The sequence below is a fragment of the Dendrobates tinctorius genome, unplaced genomic scaffold (genome assembly GCF_039654945.1).
Source record: "Dendrobates tinctorius isolate UK_male_01 unplaced genomic scaffold, ASM3965494v1 ptg000093l, whole genome shotgun sequence".
Lineage (NCBI taxonomy): Eukaryota > Metazoa > Chordata > Amphibia > Anura > Dendrobatidae > Dendrobates > Dendrobates tinctorius.
The window spans coordinates 9,297,507-9,317,316 of record NW_027361761.1 but is presented as its reverse complement, the minus strand read 5'-3'; positions in this window follow the sequence as shown (position 1 = coordinate 9,317,316).

The following is a 19,810-nucleotide window of genomic DNA, read 5'->3' as shown; positions in this document are numbered from 1 at the left end:
TTCCATGGTTAAAAAAAAAAAACGCATATGCAAAAAAACGCATACATGAGCATGCCAGTGCGCACATATGCGCATCCATAGGCTATAATGGCCATTTTTAGCGCAAAACGTGCGCATATGTGCGCATGCGCTTTTTTGCAGGGCCAAAAAATGCAACATGCTGCGTCTGGAAAATACAAACGCACACCCCAAAAAAACGCAGCGCATGAAAATCGCATACATGCGCTTACAAGCGCGCAGGTATGCGCACCCATGTTAAATATAGGGGAAAAAACGCATGCGCACATATGCGTTTTTTTCCAGCGCTAAAAAACGCAAATGTGAAACCAGCCTTAATAAATTATTTTGGGGTTTTAGTGTAACATATTTGTTGCCTGCGAGTCACTGGGAAATCACAGAATTAAGTATAGTTTATGTGACTCAAATACTTCTGTATGAGTAAAATAGTTGTGCACAATGTTGGGATACAAAAAGGAAGCTTTTAATGGGGGTAGGACTACTTTCCTACATTGTGTCACCATGGAGCCACTTGACCATGGCTTTCCTTCTAAGCTAAAGTAAAATTGGGTTGATACTACAACCACAACAGATGTGGTTGTTCATGGGCACTTATATACTGGATAGAGGCACTAGCCATGTCAATGGGTCAAAATTGAATCACAGATGTCTCACTGGGTCTAAGCAACATTAAACTACTAACAATAACTAATTTGAAAAAAGATGCTTGCAAACGGTTTTTGTTTCCCATGGTTTGGAAACACATCAACCTCCTTACGCAGACCTGACTTATCTCTAGATATAGTTCAGAAGTAGCAAAGGTTATCATTATCATGACTTACAATGCACCATCTTGATAACTTATCTCAATTAAAGGGGTCAAACCAAGTTTGAAAGTTTTACCCTATCAATAAAACTGGGGAAAACTTTCCAATCGTTTGGGGTCCGACTTCTGCAATACTCAACTATGTAGAGAACCAGGGCTCTGAAGCTACTCATGTGAATGGAGTTGTGGTTGATCATGCGCACTTTTGCTACATTCATTTTTATTGGGAGTGTTGAAGACCACGCGAAGGCCACTCAAGTGTCGAAGACCAGAATGAACAGAGAAAAGGTTTGCTTGTTAGACCACCACTCCATCCACATGGGACTCTTTAGAACCCTGGTTCTCTGGATGGGTAGGAGGAGGATAAAATATAACTTCCAAACTTGGTGCAACCCCTTTGAGAAAAATATAATAACTTAACATTGCGTCAAACTACATTTATTTCTGAGTCAAGATACCCTTTGTTAAATCTGTATGTCTATACTTAAGCCAAAACATATATTCATCAATTTTAGCATGTTTGGTCTGGAGCATAAAAGTTTATACTTTATATCATATCCCTTGTTACACTCAACAGTGGCGCATGTGGATTTGTGGACCAACTGTGCCACAGGAACGGGCCTGCCCAGGAAGGGCCATAGCTAAACGGCTACCAGGTGTTCACTGGAGCTTCTGATGGTGGAGACAGACTGCTCTTCCAGTAGCCACCAGGTACCACTCCTGGGCAGATCCCAGTACTGCAGCTGCTAACCCCAGGGGTCAGGTTTGCTGACACTAATTAGGGCTATGTTCAGACACATCAGTCTAGGATACTGAATTAGACACTGGACGCACTGGGACCAGGAGACTATGGGAACAGGACTAGCTGCACTGGGGCCAGGGGACTTCAGATTCGGATTCTTGACTGGGGACAATGTTAAGGCACTGGTTATATCGGGATCAGGGGACCTCACAACTGCCCTGTTAGGACACAACACTAACTAATGATTTAATTCATTGCTTGGGTACAGTGTCGGACTGGGGTGCCAAGGGCCCACCAGTAACACTGACTGTAGGGGCCCACCGGCATACAAATATTACACTACCCTCGTTCACAAATTTACCTATGTCTCTATATAATAATAAACTGGGTAGTTTGAGTAATGAATGATGACATGTTGCCTTTTTCTATACAAAATCAATTGAATTATGCCAGGTACTACTCATACAGTGGGGTTGGGGGCCCAGATCTGCACAGGGGCCCACCGGGGGATTCCCCTGTTACCCTATGGGCCAGTCCGAGCCTGCTTGGGTACTCCCTAAGGGAGAGGGAGTCTTTTATACAGGATGACTCCAAGCAATTGGCTGGGAGCCATATTGCAGGTGTACACATTATGCTAAATGCCTCTCAGCAAAAAGCAAGTGCTGCCCCTTTTTTAAGAGGAGGGGAGCGCTTGTGCACAAAGCACACAGCCAAGAGGAGAAGTGTCCACTAGAGTTGAGCGATACCGTCCGATACTTCAAATTATCGGATCGGAATGGATCGGCCGATCTTAAAAAAAAGTATCGGTATCGCCGATTCCGATACTGGAAGTCCCATTCAAGTCTATGGGACTTCCGGTATCGGAATAAGAAAAACCCTGTTTTTGCCTTGTACAGCCTCTCTGGGGTCTGTACGGGCCTTTCGGGGGGCTGTGCCGGCCTGCCAGGGGGTCTGTGCAGGCTCCGGTGGTCTGTGCCGGCCTGCCGGGGGGCTGTGCCGGCCTGCCGGTGGTCTGTGTAGGCTCCGGTGGGCTGTGCCGGCCTGCCGGGGGGCTGTGCCGGCCTGCCGGTGGTCTGTGCAGGCTCCGGTGGGCTGTGCCGGCCTGCCGGGGGGCTGTGCCGGCCTGCCGGGGGGCTGTGCCGGCCTGCCGGGGGTCTGTGCAGGCTTCGGGGGTCTGTGCAGGCATCGTCCGATGGGACTACAAGTCCCATTGGGCGATGCCTGCTACCATGACAGTGATTGACACATTAGCCAATGATGGGACAGTAGTAGTCCCATCATCCGGCTAATGTGTTGAATGTAAAAAAAAAAAAATTACATGCTACATACATGCTACATTCATACTACATACTACATACATGCTACATTCATACTACATATATACTACATGCAACATACATACTACATATATACTACATGCATGCAACATGCATACTACATATATACTACATGCTACATACATACTACATATATGCTACATATATACTACATGCATGCTACATACATACTGCATGCTACATACATACTGCATGCTACATACATACTACATGCTACATACATACTACATATATGCTACATACATACTACATATATACTACATGCATGCTACATACATACTGCATGCTACATACATACTACATGCTACATACATACCACATATATACTACATACATACTACATGCATGCTACATGCTACATACATACCACATACATACTACATACTACATACATACTACATGCATGCTACATACATACTACATGCTACATACATACTACATATATACTACATGCATGCTACATACATACTACATGCTACATACATACTACATATATACTACATGCATGCTACATACATACTACATGCTACATACATACTACATATATACTACATACATACTACATACATACTACATGCATGCTACATACATAACACATATATACTACATGCATGCTACATACATACTACATGCTACATACATACCACATACATACTACATACATACTACATACATACTACATGCATGCTACATACATACTACATGCTACATACATACTACATATATACTACATGCATGCTACATACATACTACATCCTACATACATACTACATATATACTACATGCATGCTACATACATACTGCATGCTACATGCATGCTACATACATACTACATACATACTACATACAATACATTCATACAATACATACATAGACATACAGTACATATAACATAGAGTAACATACTTACCAATACTTGTCACATTGTTCCCCGAAGCCATTGTCTTTTACGGAATAAATATTAACATAACAAACCACAAAAATACTCACCCACGATCCGAAGCAGTCCACGAGTGTGTCCCACGACGATCTTGGGTAGAGAACTGCAGCATCAGCTGATGCTGCCGTTCTCTACGGGCTGCAGGAATCCAATGACGGAAGGTAGGTATCCTTCCGCACTGTATTCCTCCGCCACTTAAAAAAAAAAAAAGTCCCTAGTCTCACTTTATGCCATTGCTGTGTGGGAATTTCCCACGCAGCAATGGCATAAAGTGAGACTAGGGACTTTTTTTTTTTTAAGTGGCGGAGGAATACAGTGCGGAAGGATACCTACCTTCCGTCATTGGATTACTGCAGCCCGTAGAGAACGGCAGCATCAGCTGATGCTGCAGTTCTCTACCCAAGATCGTCGTGGAACACACTCGTGGACTGCTTCGGATCGTGGGTGAGTATTTTTGTGGTTTGTTATGTTAATATTTATTCCGTAAAAGACAATGGCTTCGGGGGACAATGTGACAAGTATTGGTAAGTATGTTACTCTATGTTATATGTACTGTATGTCTATGTATGTATTGTATGAATGTATTGTATGTAGTATGTATGTAGTATATATGTGGTATGTATGTAGCATGTAGTATGTATGTAGTATGTATGTAGCATGCATGTAGCATGCAGTATGTATGTAGCATGCATGTAGTATATATGTAGTATGTATGTAGCATGTAGCATGTAGTATGTATGTAGTATGTATGTGGTATGTATGTAGCATGTAGCATGTATGTAGCATGCATGTAGTATGTATGTAGTATATATGTAGTATGTATGTAGCATGTAGTATGTATGTAGCATGCATGTAGTATATATGTAGTATGTATGTAGCATGTAGTATGTATGTAGCATGCATGTAGTATGTATGTAGTATGTATGTAGTATGTATGTGGTATGTATGTAGCATGTAGTATGTATGTAGCATGCATGTAGTATATATGTGTTATGTATGTAGCATGCATGTAGTATGTATGTAGTATGTATGTAGTATGTATGTAGCATGCATGTAGTATGTATGTAGTATATATGTGGTATGTATGTAGTATGTATGTAGCATGCAGTATGTATGTAGCATGCATGTAGTATATATGTAGTATGTATGTAGCATGTAGTATGTATGTAGCATGCATGTAGTATATATGTAGTATGTATGTAGCATGTAGTATGTATGTAGCATGCATGTAGTATGTATGTAGTATGTATGTGGTATGTATGTATGTAGTATGTATGTAGCATGCATGTAGTATATATGTGTTATGTATGTAGCATGCATGTAGTATGTATGTAGTATGTATGTAGCATGCATGTAGTATGTATGTAGTATATATGTGGTATGTATGTAGCATGCAGTATGTATGTAGCATGCATGTAGTATATATGTAGTATGTATGTAGCATGTAGTATGTATGTAGCATGCATGTAGTATGTATGTAGTATTTTCTTTTTTTTTTTTTTAACATTTAACACATTAGCCGGATGATGGGACTACTACTGTCCCATCATTGGCTAATGTGTCAATCACTGTCATGGTAGCAGGCATCGCCAGATGGGACTTATAGTCCCATCGGACGATGCTTGCACAGACCCCCGGACATCAGCACAGCCCCCCGGCAGGCCGGCACAGCCCCCCGGCAGGCCGGTACAGACCCCCACAGGGTGCACAGACCACCGGCAGGCCGGCACAGCCCCCCGGCAGGCTGGTACAGACCCCCACAGGGTGCACAGACCACCGGCAGGCCGGCACAGCCCCCCGGCAGGCCGGTACAGACCCCGGGCAGTCCACACAGCCCCCCGGCAGGCCGGCACAGCCCCCCGGCAGGCCGGTACAGACCCCGGGCAGTCCACACAGCCCCCCGGCAGGCCGGCAGAGACCCCCGGAAGGCCCGAAATGACGGCGCATCATGATGCGCACACACCGCGCATCATGATGACGTCAGGCTGTCAATCAACTTTGAACTTCCGATTCCGATGCCGACTTCCGATATTGAAAAAATATCGGAAGTCGGTATCGGAATTCCGATACAGCAAGTATCGGCCGATACCCGATACTTGCGGTATCGGAATGCTCAACACTAGTGTCCACACTAAAAGGAAGCAGGATGCACGCCAGAGACCACATTGAGGGCCAGGGTGGTGAGTAAGCCGGCGTCCCTGCATGGAGGGAGAAGTGGACAACATGCAGGGGCACCGGAGAGAAGATGGAGGCCTACGCCTCTTAACGGCCTCCCACAACTTTACTTCAGGACCACGACTTCTGTCCACTAGAAGAAAACTGAGATTTCTCACCATTTTCTCGACTAGGATGCATTCCTCGCCATGGCCCATAGCGGTGAGTAAACCAGCGTCCCTGCATGGAGGGAGAAGGGAACACCATGCAGGGGCATCAGCGATAGCGCTCCATCCCGGAACTGCATTTTTACTTTTAAAGACAATGGAGATTCTTCTTCCATGGTTTTCAGTTAACAAAAAATGTTTTTCCGATATATCAGAAACATACACGTTTTGAAGATTTTGTTAATTTCTAAAGTGGGTCAGTCTGACCAGTGCATCATATAAGTGTATCATAGAAGTGTGTGAAGTTATGGAAGAATTAAGCATGGTGGCTCAGTGGATAGCACTGCAGCCATGCAGCGCTGGGGTCTGGGTTCGAATCCTACCAAGGACAACATCTGCAAGGAGTTTGTATGCTCTCCCCGTGCTTGTGTGGGTTTCCTCCGGGTACTCCGGTTTCCTCCCACATTCCAAAGACATACTGATAGGGAATTTAGATTGTGAGCCCCATCGGGGACAGTGATGATAAAGTGTGCAAACTGTAATGCGCTGCGGAATATGTTAGCGCTATATAAAAACAAAGATTATAAAGATTATTATTAATCCAGAATGTAATATGATATATACAGACTGTACCCTGCCATCTGCCACCATCGCTCTCTAATCAACATGTCCATTTATCTATTCTTCCTACAAGTGCGTGAATCAGCTGTTCCACATTGTCTTTCCCATACCTCAGCCTCTTGCAAGCACTTGGTACGTGACCCAGCTTTTCCACATTGACTTTCTTATACCTCAGCCTCTTGCAAGCACTTGGTATGCATTTCTACTGACCCTTGCAACACCACCAATGTTATTTATGACCTTGTTTACTCTGTCTTGATCATATGTATCTGGCTCACACTTAATTATGTGACCAAGATGAGAACAGACCACTCCCCTCTACTTCACACCTAATTGCACATTCTAGCAAATATATTGCAAAGCATAAGTCTGCAAAGATGTCAGTCTGCCCAGTGGATCACATAAGTGTATCATAGAAGTGTGTGGAGTTATGGACGAATTAATCCAGATTTTAACCAGAAGGGATCTGAAGGTAAATCACTGTAAACAATGTTTCTGCTTGTCTTCACTCTAATCCCTATAATCTTTCACTTTCTGCTAACCCCCCCTAATCCCTACACCTAATGAGGAACTGGTTATCTCTCCCTCCATCCTCCCCATCCATCTCACCTCCTCTTCAGAACTGTTCCTCAACATACAATCCTATGTCTCCAAACACAGACAGCCCCCTCATCCCCTCTCCTGCTCTCACCTACTATCACGTTCTCTGCTCCTCCTCACTGCCGATGATATTTCTCCAAATCATCCAATCTCTGCTGACTTCTCCACTATCATCATGAGTGACTTCAACATCCCCATTGACACTTCCCTCTCAGCTGCCACTCCCTCTTACAGACATAAGTTCCTTCCACAATGCAGATACCGCTGCCGCTTTGTATAACACCACAATAGCTGCAGCTCTTGAATCGGTCACCCCTCTCACACATACCAAAGCTCGCAAAATCAACAGACAACTCTGACACACCAGCCTGGCCAAAGAACTGAGGCGGGCTTCCAGGGTTGCTGAATTGAGAAGAAAAAGATCAAACTCCAATGAGCACTTCATCATATACAAACAGTCCTTCAATACTTTCAAGGCCACACACACTGCAGCAAAGCAAACCTACTTCTCATCTCTCATATCTTCCCTGTCTCACAACCCTAAACAGCCTTTCAACACCTTCAATTCTCTCCTCCGTCACCCAGCACCTCCTTCCTCTCCACTCATCTCAGCTGAAGACTTTGCTTCATTCTTCAAACAGAAGATTGATAACGTCAGAGAAAGCGTTGGCCCACCACCCCACAACCCCTCTTCCTAACTACTCAGTCCTCCTCCTTCAAAACCAGCATCTCCCCCAATACAGAAGACCAACTTTCCTCCCTACTCTCAAGATCACATCTCACCACCTGTGCACTTGACCCAATCCCATCCCACTTCATCCCAAACCTCACCACAGTCTTCTTCCCAACTCTAACCCATCTCTTCAACCTATCAATAACAACTGGTGTTTTCACCTCATGCTTTAAACATGCCTCAGTCACACCCATCCTCAAAAAGCCGTCTCTTGACCCATCCTCTGTATCTAGCTATCGCCCCATAACACTTCTCCCCTTTGCCTCAAAACTACTGTAACAAGTCCATTTCAAACTGTCCTCCCACCTCTCTTCCTGATCACTCTTTTACCACTTCAATCTGGCTTCCGACCACACCACTCCACTGAAACTTCCCAAATTAAAGTCACCAATGACCTGCTGACTGCTAAAGCCAACACTACTCTGTCCTCCTTCTGCTGGACCTGTCCTCTGCCTTTGACACAGTGGACCATTCCCTATTACTACAGATCCTCTCATATCTTGGCATCACAGACTTGGCCCTATCTTGGATCGCATCATACATAACAGACTGGACCTCCCTACTAACCAAAATCCCACAATGTCTGTCCACTATTTCATCCTTCTTCTCCGCTAGATTTCTAAAACGTAGCATGAACAAAGCAGAATTCATCTGCTTTCCCCCATCTAACTTGACTACCAACAAACTTATCCATTAAAGTAAATGGCTGCTCACTCTCCCCAGTCCCACAAGCTTGCTGCCTTGGGGTAATCCTTGACTTTGATCTCTCCTTCAAACAACATATTCAAGCCCTTTTCACTTCCTGCTGACTTCAACTCAAAAACATCTCCCGGATCCGTACATTCCTCAACCTAGAATCTGCAAAAACTCTACTGCATGCCCTCATCATCTTCCGCCTTGATTACTGCAACCTCCTACTCTCCAACACTCTCGTGCCCCTCCAATCTATCCTAAACTCTGCTGCCCGACTAATCCACCTATCCCCCCCGCCATTCCCCGGCCTCTGCTCTCTGTCAATCCCTTCACTGGCTCCCCATTACCCAGATACTCCAGTTCAAAACCCTAACAATGGCATACAAAGCCATCCACAACCTGTCTCCTCTATACATCTGTGAAATTGTCTCCTGGTACCTACCAGCACGCAACCTCTGATCCTCACAAGATCTCCTTCTCTACTCTCCTCTTTTCTCCTCTTCCCACAATTGCATGCAAGTAGTGATGAGCAAGTATACTCGTTGCTCAGGTGATCTCAGAGTATTTTGGCGTGCTCGGAGATTTAGATTTCGTTGCCTCAGCTGCATGATTTGCGACTTGTAGACAGGCTGAATACATGTAGGAATTCCCTAACAAACAGGCATTCCACACATGTATTCAAGTTGTCTAGCAGTCGCAAATCATGCAGCTGAGATGACGAAATCTAAATATCCGAGCACGCCAAAATACTCAGAGACCACCTGAGCATGCTCAGGAAAACCCGAGCAACGAGTATACTCGCTCATCACTACATGCAAGCTTTCTACCGTGCATCCCAACTCCTCTGGAACTCTCTAAACCAACATATCAGACTCTCGCCTACCATGAACACCTTCAAAAAGAACCTGAAGACTTACCTCTTCCGACAAGCCTACAACCTGCACTAACCACCGATCCACCAAACTGCTGCATGACCAGCTGTGCCTTCACAAATTGTATCCTCACCCAGCCCTTGTAGATTTTGAGCCCTCGTGGGCAGCGTCTTCTCTCCTCCTGTACCGTCACTTGTACTGATTAAGGTTATTGTAATTGTTTTTTATTATTATGTATACCCCTTTTCACATGTAAAGCGCCATGGAATAAATGGCACAATAATAATAAATAATAATAATAACCTTCTTATTCCATGGAACAAGCTACATGTTGCCATCTTAGGTGGAATCTTTACTTAATAATTTGTGATGCATTACAATTAAAACTTAGAAATACACTGTATAAAGAAATCTCCGCTATGTGTCCCTGGAGATCAGCCATGACCCCATCCTCTTTCATACAATTCCATGTCTGTCAGTACAACAACTAGCTGCAGCAGGAGCTTCTCCCCGTATCTGTACTTGAATAAAAAAAATTGTTACATCAGTTGTGCCCTGCTGCAAAACACATCAGCTGGAGATCAACCTTAATGCAGGATTATGACAGTTTCAGCATTATGCAAAGTACCCCACAGACTAATAAACAGTGTAGGCAACATTATAGAGGTTACTTTAACCTCTTAGCGACAGAGCCAGTTTGCAGCTTAATGACCAGGCCAATTTTTACAATTCTGACCACTGTCCCTTTATGAGGTTATAACTCTGGAACGCTTTAATGGATCCTGCTGACTCTGAGAGTGTTTTTTCGTGACATATTGTACTTCATGTTAGTGGCAAAATTTCTTCGATAAGTCTTGTGTTTATTTAACGGAAATATGGCGAAAATTTTGCAATTTTAAAACTTTAAATTTTTATGCCCTTAAATCAGAGAGATGTGTCACAAAAATTTCTTAATAAATAACATTTCCCACATGTCTACTTTACATCACCACAATTTTGGAAGCAAAATTTTTTTTTGTTAGGAAGTTATAAGGGTTAAAAGTTGACCAGCAATTTCTCATTTTTACAACAAAATTTACAAAACCATTTTTTTTAGGGACCACATCATATTTAAAGTAATTTTGAGGGTTGTACATGGCAAAAAATACCCCAAAGTGGCACGATTCTAAAAACTAGACCCCTCAAGGTGCTCAAAACCACATTCAAGAACTTTATTAACCCTTTAAGTGCTTCACAGGAACTAAAGCAATGTGGAAGGAAAAAATTAACATTTAACTTTTTTTTGCAAAAAATTTACTTCAGAACCAATTTTTTTTATTTTCACAAGTGTTAAAAGAGAAAATCAACAACTAAATTTGTTGTACAATTTCTCCTGAATACGCCAATACCCCATATGTGGGGGTAAACCACTTTTTCAGCACACGGCAGAGCTCACAAGGGATGGAGCGCCGTTTGACTTTTTCAACGCAGAATTGGCTGCAATTGAGTTTGGATGCCATGTTACGTTCGAGAGAGCTTGTGCCTAAACAGTGGAAACCTCCAACAAGTGACCCCATTTTGGAAACTAGACCCATTAAGGAACTTATCTAGATGTGTGGTGAGCACTTTGAACCTTCAAGTGCTTCACAAAAGTTTATAACGTAGAGCCGTGAAAATAAGAAATCCATTTTTTTCCACAAAAATGATCTTTTTGCCCCCAAATTTTTATTTTTACAAGGGTAACAGGAGAAGTTATTGTGTGATTTGTCCTGAGTACGCTGATACCCCTTATGTGGGGGGGAACCACTGTTTGGGCGCATGGGAGAGCTTGGAAGGGAAGGAGTGCCATTTTGGAATGCAGACTTTGATGGAATGGTCTACAGGCATCATGTTGCGTTTGCAGAGCCCCTGATGGGCCTAAACAGTGGAAACCTCCAACAAGTGACCCCATTTTGGAAACTAGACCCATTAAGGAACTTATCTAGATGCTTGGTTAGCACTCTGAACTTTCAAGTGCTTCACAGAAGTTTATAACATAGAACCGTGAAAATAAAAAAAAACATTTTTTTTCCACAAAAATGGTCTTTTCGCCCCCAAATTTTTATTTTTACAAGGGTAACAGGAGAAATAATACCCCCACAGTTGTTGTGCGATTTGTCCTGAGCACGCCGATACCCCATATGTGGGGGGGAACCACTGTTTGTGCGCATGGGAGAGCTCGGAAGGGAAGGAGTGCCATTTTGGAATGCAGACTTTGATGGAATGGTCTGCGGGCGTCATGTTGCGTTTGCAGAGCCCTTGATGGGCCTAAACAGTGGAAACCCCCACAAGTGACACCATTTTGGAAATTAGACCCCCTAAGGAACTTATCTAGATGTGTGGTGAGCACTTTGAACCCCCAAGCGCTTCACAGAAGTTTATAAATGCAGAGCCGTGAAAATATAATGTCTTTTTTATTTCCACAAAAGTGATTTTTTTAGACCCAACTTTTAGACCCCCAAAGTTGGTAAATAGTGGAAACCCCTCAATTCTTGCTCCAACCCTAACCCCAACACACCCCTAACCCTAATCCCAACCCTAACCTTAATCCCAACCCTAATCCCTAATCCTAATTCTAACCCTAATCCTAGTTCGCCCTAACCCTAATTCTAACCCTAGCCCTAACCCGAGCCCTAACCCTAGCCCTAACCCTAACCCTAGCCCAACCCTAACCCTAGCCGTAACCCTAGCCCAACCCTAACCCTAGCCCAACCCTAACCCTAACCCTAGCCCAACCCTAACCCTAGCCCAACCCTAACCCTAGTCTAACCCTAACCCTAGCCCTAACCCTAGACCAACCCTAACCCTAGCCCAACCCTAACCCTAGCCCTAGCCCTAACCCTAATGGAAAACTGAAAAAAAAAATATTTTCTTTATTTCGTTATGTTGGCCTAACTAAGGGGGTGATAAATGGGGGGGTTATGTACTATTTTGTTTATTTTGATCACGATGATAGTTTATCATCGTGATCAAAATGAATGAATGGAATCTGCCAGCCGGAGTCGACAGATTCCCGTCGGGCGCACTGCGTATGCGCCCGCCATTTTCCCCGGATCCAAGATGGCGGCGCCCACCGGAGGACGTCGGCGGGACGCAGGACCACCGGGAGGGGACAGAGGACCACGGAGAGGTACCGGGGGGATCGGGGACCCTCTTTCTCTCTCCTCTGATGTGCGATCACATCAGAGGAAAAAGAAATTAAATGTAAAATCACGGCTTTTTTTTTTTGCGGTCGCCATTATAGGGTTAATAACGGCAATCGCAAAAGCGGGGTTGGTAAAAACTGACCGATTCTTGTTCTCTGGGGTCTCGGCTACCCCCAGCAGCCGAGACCCCGGAGAAAATCCAACACTGGGGGGCGCTATTCACTTTCTCCACAGTGCTGTGAATTAACGGCGCTGTGGTTTTAGTACAGATAAATACCGCCGTTAAAAGGCATATCGGCGGTCGCTAAGGGGTTAAAATTCTTCTCTAGTTTTGGTATTCTGTTATTAATTGGATGAGACCAACTTAAGCCCAACAAACCCATCAGCTGAACATTGCTTCGGCTCATCATTCTGCCACCAACCTACACTCCCATACACAAGATACTCATTCAACTGAAATTTCCTATGTTCTTTGCGAGCAAGCTGCTGACCAAGCAGCTCTGCCATCATCTTATCTCCAAAAGAAAAAAGCAGTCACCAGTCTGAAACTGGACATGCCTGATCAAAATCTTCCCTGACAATCAGCTGTTCCATACAAATGAAAGTGTTTTCCGAGCCGTTCAAGATTGCTGGGTTCGGCCAACATCAGTCTAATCATTCTAAGGAACCTGAAGACCCACCTCTTAAGACAATCATACAACCTGCAGTAACCACCGATCCACCAAACCACTGCATGACCAGCTCTACCCTCACCTACTGTATCCTCACCCATCCATTGTAGATTGTGAGCCTTTGTGGACAGGGTCCTCTCTCCTCTTTTACCAGTCGGTGACTCATTTTGTTTAAGATTATTGTACTTGTTTTTTATTGTGTATGCCCCTTTTCACATGTAAAGCACCATGGAATAAATGGCGCTATAATAATAAATAATAATAATGTGAATGGGGGGCTTTAGAACAGGTCACCTTTAGAATGGGTAACTTTGCGTCACCTGCCATTTTAGACTCACAAAATCAAGGAAGACAATATTAAAGTGGTTTCCATCTACTTTTCCAATAAATTGGTGACTGCTTGCATAAAATCATATCACGAAATTTTGCCCAAGGGTCACTTAAAGAGGTTTGATCACAAACAATGATCGGGACCCCCTTTCTGGAAGAAAGAATAGATATAATGGAGAACAGTAACCCTATAAAGTGTTCAGGGGCTCAGTTGTGATTGTTATAGACTGTCTCTTCTCTATGAATGGCCCCAATTTCAACGTTTCTCTCACTTTATCTTTTAGACATAGCAATTTGGCATTCTAAAAGATGACTTCTTCATTCCGAACGGCAATCAATAAATGCCTCTCATCAAACTTTTATTTCATTAAGCTACTTCTGGAACATCAGCTTGTGTCAGGATTACAGCTGTATTTTCATTTACATGCAGCTCCTCGACTCGGGAAGACATCTCTGCATTCAGTAGTATGGGAGCTGATAAATAAGTCATAAGACATGGAATCTAGGTAGGCGATGCATAATTCAAATTTGACATCCTACATAAAGAAAATCAAACATTACTTGACAATACAAAGAAACGCAAAAAGGACAAACTCGCACAACAGTTCAAAACCGTTTTACAGAAAGTTGTTTAGAGCTGTCTCGAATTTTTAGCTCATAAATAAGCCATAGTCAATAATTTACACACAATACTTTGGTAAAAGATGCTGAATTTACAAGCTTAGGTGATGCTAAAATGTGCAATTATATTTTAGGCGATAATGATCAGTGGCAACGATTCAATTCTCTCATTTTCAAGCACGGAAATAACTTCAGTGGTTAAACTTGACATGTTTTTGAAAAATTTTTGTTGATACTTTAAGGCTCTAATTTCAGATAACTCACACAGAAGTACGAAAAGGTAAGAACTTGACTCCTCATGCACTAAAGCTGTTCTAGTACCTCAGAAATGGACATAAAGCCTTCAGTATGGTAACCAATGCATTTTTCAAAAACCTCAAGACCTGTTGTGTACGTCAGCTGATGACGTACAACCAATTTAATAGATTGACCTCAACACATTAACCTAACCTATCCCTGTGTGGCAGAGCCAAAAGTTTTACCATAACCAGGTTCCCAGCATCATGTTCCCACATGCTTTATGCATCCATTAGCCCTCTGTGTCTGTACTGTCACACACTTAACATTATGGCTGGTCCATACAATCAGGGCAACTGTTACCACCCACCTTTCGTGTCTACCTCTTTCCTCATAGACTGTAAGCTTGCGAGCAGGGCCCTCACTCCTCTTGGTATCTGTTATGATCTATGTGATTATTGTTATGCTGTAATGTCTATTGTCTGTACAAATCTCCTCTGAAATGTAAAGTGCTGCGGAATATGTCGGCGCTATAAAAATAAAATTTATTATTATTATTATTATTGACTCCTTCACAAACTTGCAATTTGCCATTTTTTTCATTTCCATTTTTTCCTCCCCTTTTTCGAAGAGACATAACTTTTCTATTTTCCATCCAGATAGCCGTTAAAGGGCTTGTTTTTTGCGGGAAGAGCTTAACTTTTCAATAACATCATTCGTTTTATCATGTGATGCAATGGAAAGCAGGAAAAATTTCCAAATGCATTGAAATTGCAAAAAAAAGTTCAATTCCACAATTGTTTTTTGAATTGTTTATTTACCATGGTAAAAGTGAGCAGGCAATATGATTCTCCAGGTCAGTATGAGTATGCAGATACCAAACATCTACAGTTTTTTTTCTTTATTTAAGTGGGGGGAAAAATTGGAAATTTGTAAGAAAAATTTTTTTTGCTTGTGTTGCCATTTTTTGAGACCCCTAACATTATCAATTTGTAGAACATGGGGCTGTGTGATGGCTGATGTTTTGTACCCTGAGCAGATGCATTTTCTGATTCCATTTTAGGGTAGATACAATGTTTTGATTGTTTCTTTTACTTTTTGTTGTAATGTTTAGGCTGCAAAAAAACGTAATTCTGACATTTTGATTTTATTCTTCATCACGCCGTTTACTGAACGGATTAATTTATTTTATATTTTGATAAATCTTAGAATGTAGTGCTATCAAATATGTGTATTTTTTATTGATTTATTTTCAATGGGGCAAAAGCAGGGGTCATTAGAACTTTTGTGCTTTTTGTATTTTTTTCATATTTTATTTCCCATCACTCACATCACGCCGAGCTACGTGCCGATTCGAGACTATACCTTCCCTTCCTGTATATAATCCTGCTGTTCTTCATTGTTAACCACGCCTCCTGACGAAGCCGGGTGCGGTGAAACGCGCGTCGGGCTCTTGTGGATTTCCACAACTCTTCTGCTCTAGCTACAATGTCTCAAGGTAATGTGCAGATCAGCTCAATTTTAGCTTTTCACTCCTGACACATTGTATTTGCATTCATTGTTTGACTATTGCCATGTCTGGTCTGACAACCACAGCACTTGTATGAGACTATAGCCGTTTATTTAACATCTATGCAGTACTACTGGGGAATGCGTGTTTATTTATTCCATCATACTCAGTACTTAGTGCATATGCTTGGCTGTATTATACTCTGAATACCCTGTCTTTTATGATTATTGTTGCAATAAAGTTTACTATTTTTTCTAAAGAGACACCTATTTTTGGTTATTATCTCTATGGTAATTTAATCTATATAGTAGTGATTTCACTTGGATTTTTTATATTGAGGTTATACCTCTCCTTTTTCCTTTTTGGTTTACATCCCATCAGCCGCTGCCTGCTCTTGCTGTTCCCATCCACCCATGCCTGTGACCGGAGATAAACTTTTTACCTGATATTACAGTTGCGGACTCACGCTGTCAACTAACAGCATGAGAACCACAGAGTGCTGACCGGTGGTATGATCTTACCATCAATCACAGCCGCCATTGTTTCTTGCTCTGTCATACAGATGACAGCATGAAACACCCAGTTTTCAAAGTGCCAGACCTGAAAAGTAAGACGGCTTCCTGGTGAAGTCTGTGTTTGGAGTCTGTGTCTGAACAGTAGGTGTTCGGTAAGGACCTCGAACTTTACTGTTCGGGTTCACCCATCTCTAGTCCTGACATCCTTATACTCACCTCACTGCTCACCTCTCCGTCGTTTTTGCTCCTTACCATCACCTGTCCAGTTCTTGCCACATCTTCCACCATTTGTGCTGAAATCATCAGATCTGCCAAGGCCCTGGAGGGTTCTGCATAAGCGCATGGAAGGTCACAACATCATTAAGTCACAATGTGCATCTGTAACCTTATAGGTGAATGTGCAGAACTATCCCTGACCTCATCAAAGCTGGAAGTCTCAGCACAGAGTGAGAGGTCTCGGGATTTCATTGTGAGTGGCGGTGATGAGAAAATGAGGTGAGGTCCTGATGAGTGATGATGAGGAGTGGAGGGGACAGAGAGGTGGGTAGTGAGGGGAGTAAAAGGATTTTTTTAACCTTTTGATGGTCCTTTTTCTTTATGGTGGCAAGGTGCCAACATTTTGCTTAATCCATGCTGAAGCTAATTACAAATAATCCTCATATTTCTTTGAATACACATTTTTGTAAAATTTGAGTAACGTTTACTTCAACTCAAGCTTATTCCCACATCTCTACATTTGATGACTCTTCCAAGTTAAAAATTAACTAATTTATGAAAGGGCCATGAGTATATGCATGCTAGCATAGACTGGTTTGGATAATAAATATTCCGCACATAAGTACTTGCCAATGTTTACCTATAGAAGCGATGTTCCTCTTCTTGGACTGGATTACAAGATCCATCTTACAACAGAAAGTTCTAAAAACTCTTCTTTTATTGTCTTTATAAGGTCTCATGCAGATGAGCATATAAATCAAACGATTTTTGATCGCACTGAATAATATTATTAAATAGGGTTCTTAAGATGAATGATTATTCTCTCCGTGAGAGCAAAATAGCAGCATGCACTTTCTTGCATATATCAGATGAGACTCACTCATTCAAGTCTATGGGAGCATAAAAAAGACAAATGCCATGCAGAAAGTCCGAGTGGCGTCCAATTTTTACCCATACATTTCTATTTTAAACTTAGGAAACTGTATTTGATCCTGTACATTTTTTAATGTAGATGTATGAAAATGGATGGCATATGATGCTTGTATGGCACATGTGTTGTACTCGCAGGTACGTGGGATGCAGTGATGAGGCGGGAGACGGGGTGAACTTTGAAGTGCAACTTTTATATGTAAGGATGCCTTTAGGGCTATCCTGAACAACCAAACAAGCTAACAATTATTGCCCACGCAGAGATCAACACAAGAATACACGGGTAATGCAAACACGACTAACCTGGCAAAGGCTGGTCACTATAGGGCCGTGATATGGCCGACTATGGGTCCTTAGCTACAAAGTGTCACTTATCCTCTCTGACGTCCGGCAGAGTTCTGATCGATGGTGCTTCGGCGTTGCAGCCGCTGGGCCCAGCCGACAAGGATCTGGCGAAGACTTCGGGTGTTCCTACGCCCAGGTGAGGTGGGGGCGCCACAGGCCCCTGGAAAGTTCCATGACGCGGCGCCCCCCGGCGGAGGCGGTGCGGTGCCGCTTGGGGGCTGGAGAAGGGAGTGGGCAGTGACGACCTTGAGCGGCTGCAGGCAAGCCGCAGGCGCAGCCCGGAACTGTGCTGCAGGGACCGCAGCTGGCAATGGGCAGGCCGCAGCCACGGGCTGGAGTGAGGCGGCGGCCGCAGGTGGCAGCGGGCAGGCCGCAGTCGTGGGCTGGAGTGAGGTGGCGGCGGCCGCAGGTGGCAGCAGGCAGGCAGCATCCACGGGCTGGAGTGAAGCGGCAATGGCCACGGTGAGGGCGGGCGGTTGGTGTCCCTCCGTTGGATGGCTCGGTGCCGTCTCCCTTCTGTCAGCGGTGAGTCACCCTTCAGTCTCTCCCATCGCCGCTTTGCTCTCCTTGCTGTGGTTCTGGATCTCGTTCTGGCACTGGCTCCTACTCTAGCTTCCTCGCTCTTCCTCTCCTGCTGCGCCGACTTTCGACTGCTGGCGTCCTCAGCCCCTTTTATAGTGGCTCCCCCCCCAGCCTTTCTATAAGTCTCTGCGGTCCTTCCCCTAATTGTGTCCCCCGGAAACAGTCTCCTTAGGAACCTTGGTGACGGTCCCCTTGGATCCGGCCCGGATGCTCAGCGGGGGCCCCTCCTCCTACACATGGATAAAAGTGGATGAAAATCGTCCAAGTTTATGGGATGAAAATTTTTCATACTTTCATCTGCAGAAGGACTCATTCTCATAGAAGAGAGTATACTTGAAACTGTTCATCTGTTTTTATACCCAACTTATATACAGAATGTGATCAGGGTTAGCTTGCTTGAGCTCGACAGGCTCTGTCCTCCTGACCTCATATTTATAAATACCACAATTCTTTTAACCATCAGGTATTAATGGTATGAGCAGACATAGCTTTGTATTTACATGCTAAACATCACCACGGATGAAAAATACAGATGAGACAAATCTGAATTTTCCTAACCCATGTCTACATGCATTTCATTGCTTTTCACAATTCACTCAGCAAATACTCTCCAACTTTACCCAAAACAGGTGCCAAAAGAGCTCCAAAAACTGTCTCCATGTTTTGTATACAGTGACTGATGCAATCTATATGCAGCAAATGTTCATTTTGCATTGTGGTATACTTGCGTATATGAATATTTGATAGTGTTTGGTATCCCATGGGTTCCGTGCCGACTAGTGTTGAACGAATCTGCCAAAATTTGCATTTGGCAGATCATTCAATTTGTCCAGGAAGGTTAATTCACATTAAATTCATTTTATGTAAATTGAAAATACCTTATTATCCTCTGAGGAGTAATTTCTGTCCCCAGAGCATCATAATCATAGAGGTTACAAAAAAAAGTAATAGTCACCTCAATGCTTATCTGTCTGGCCACCGCAGCTCCCCTTTGTAGTCCTCCACTG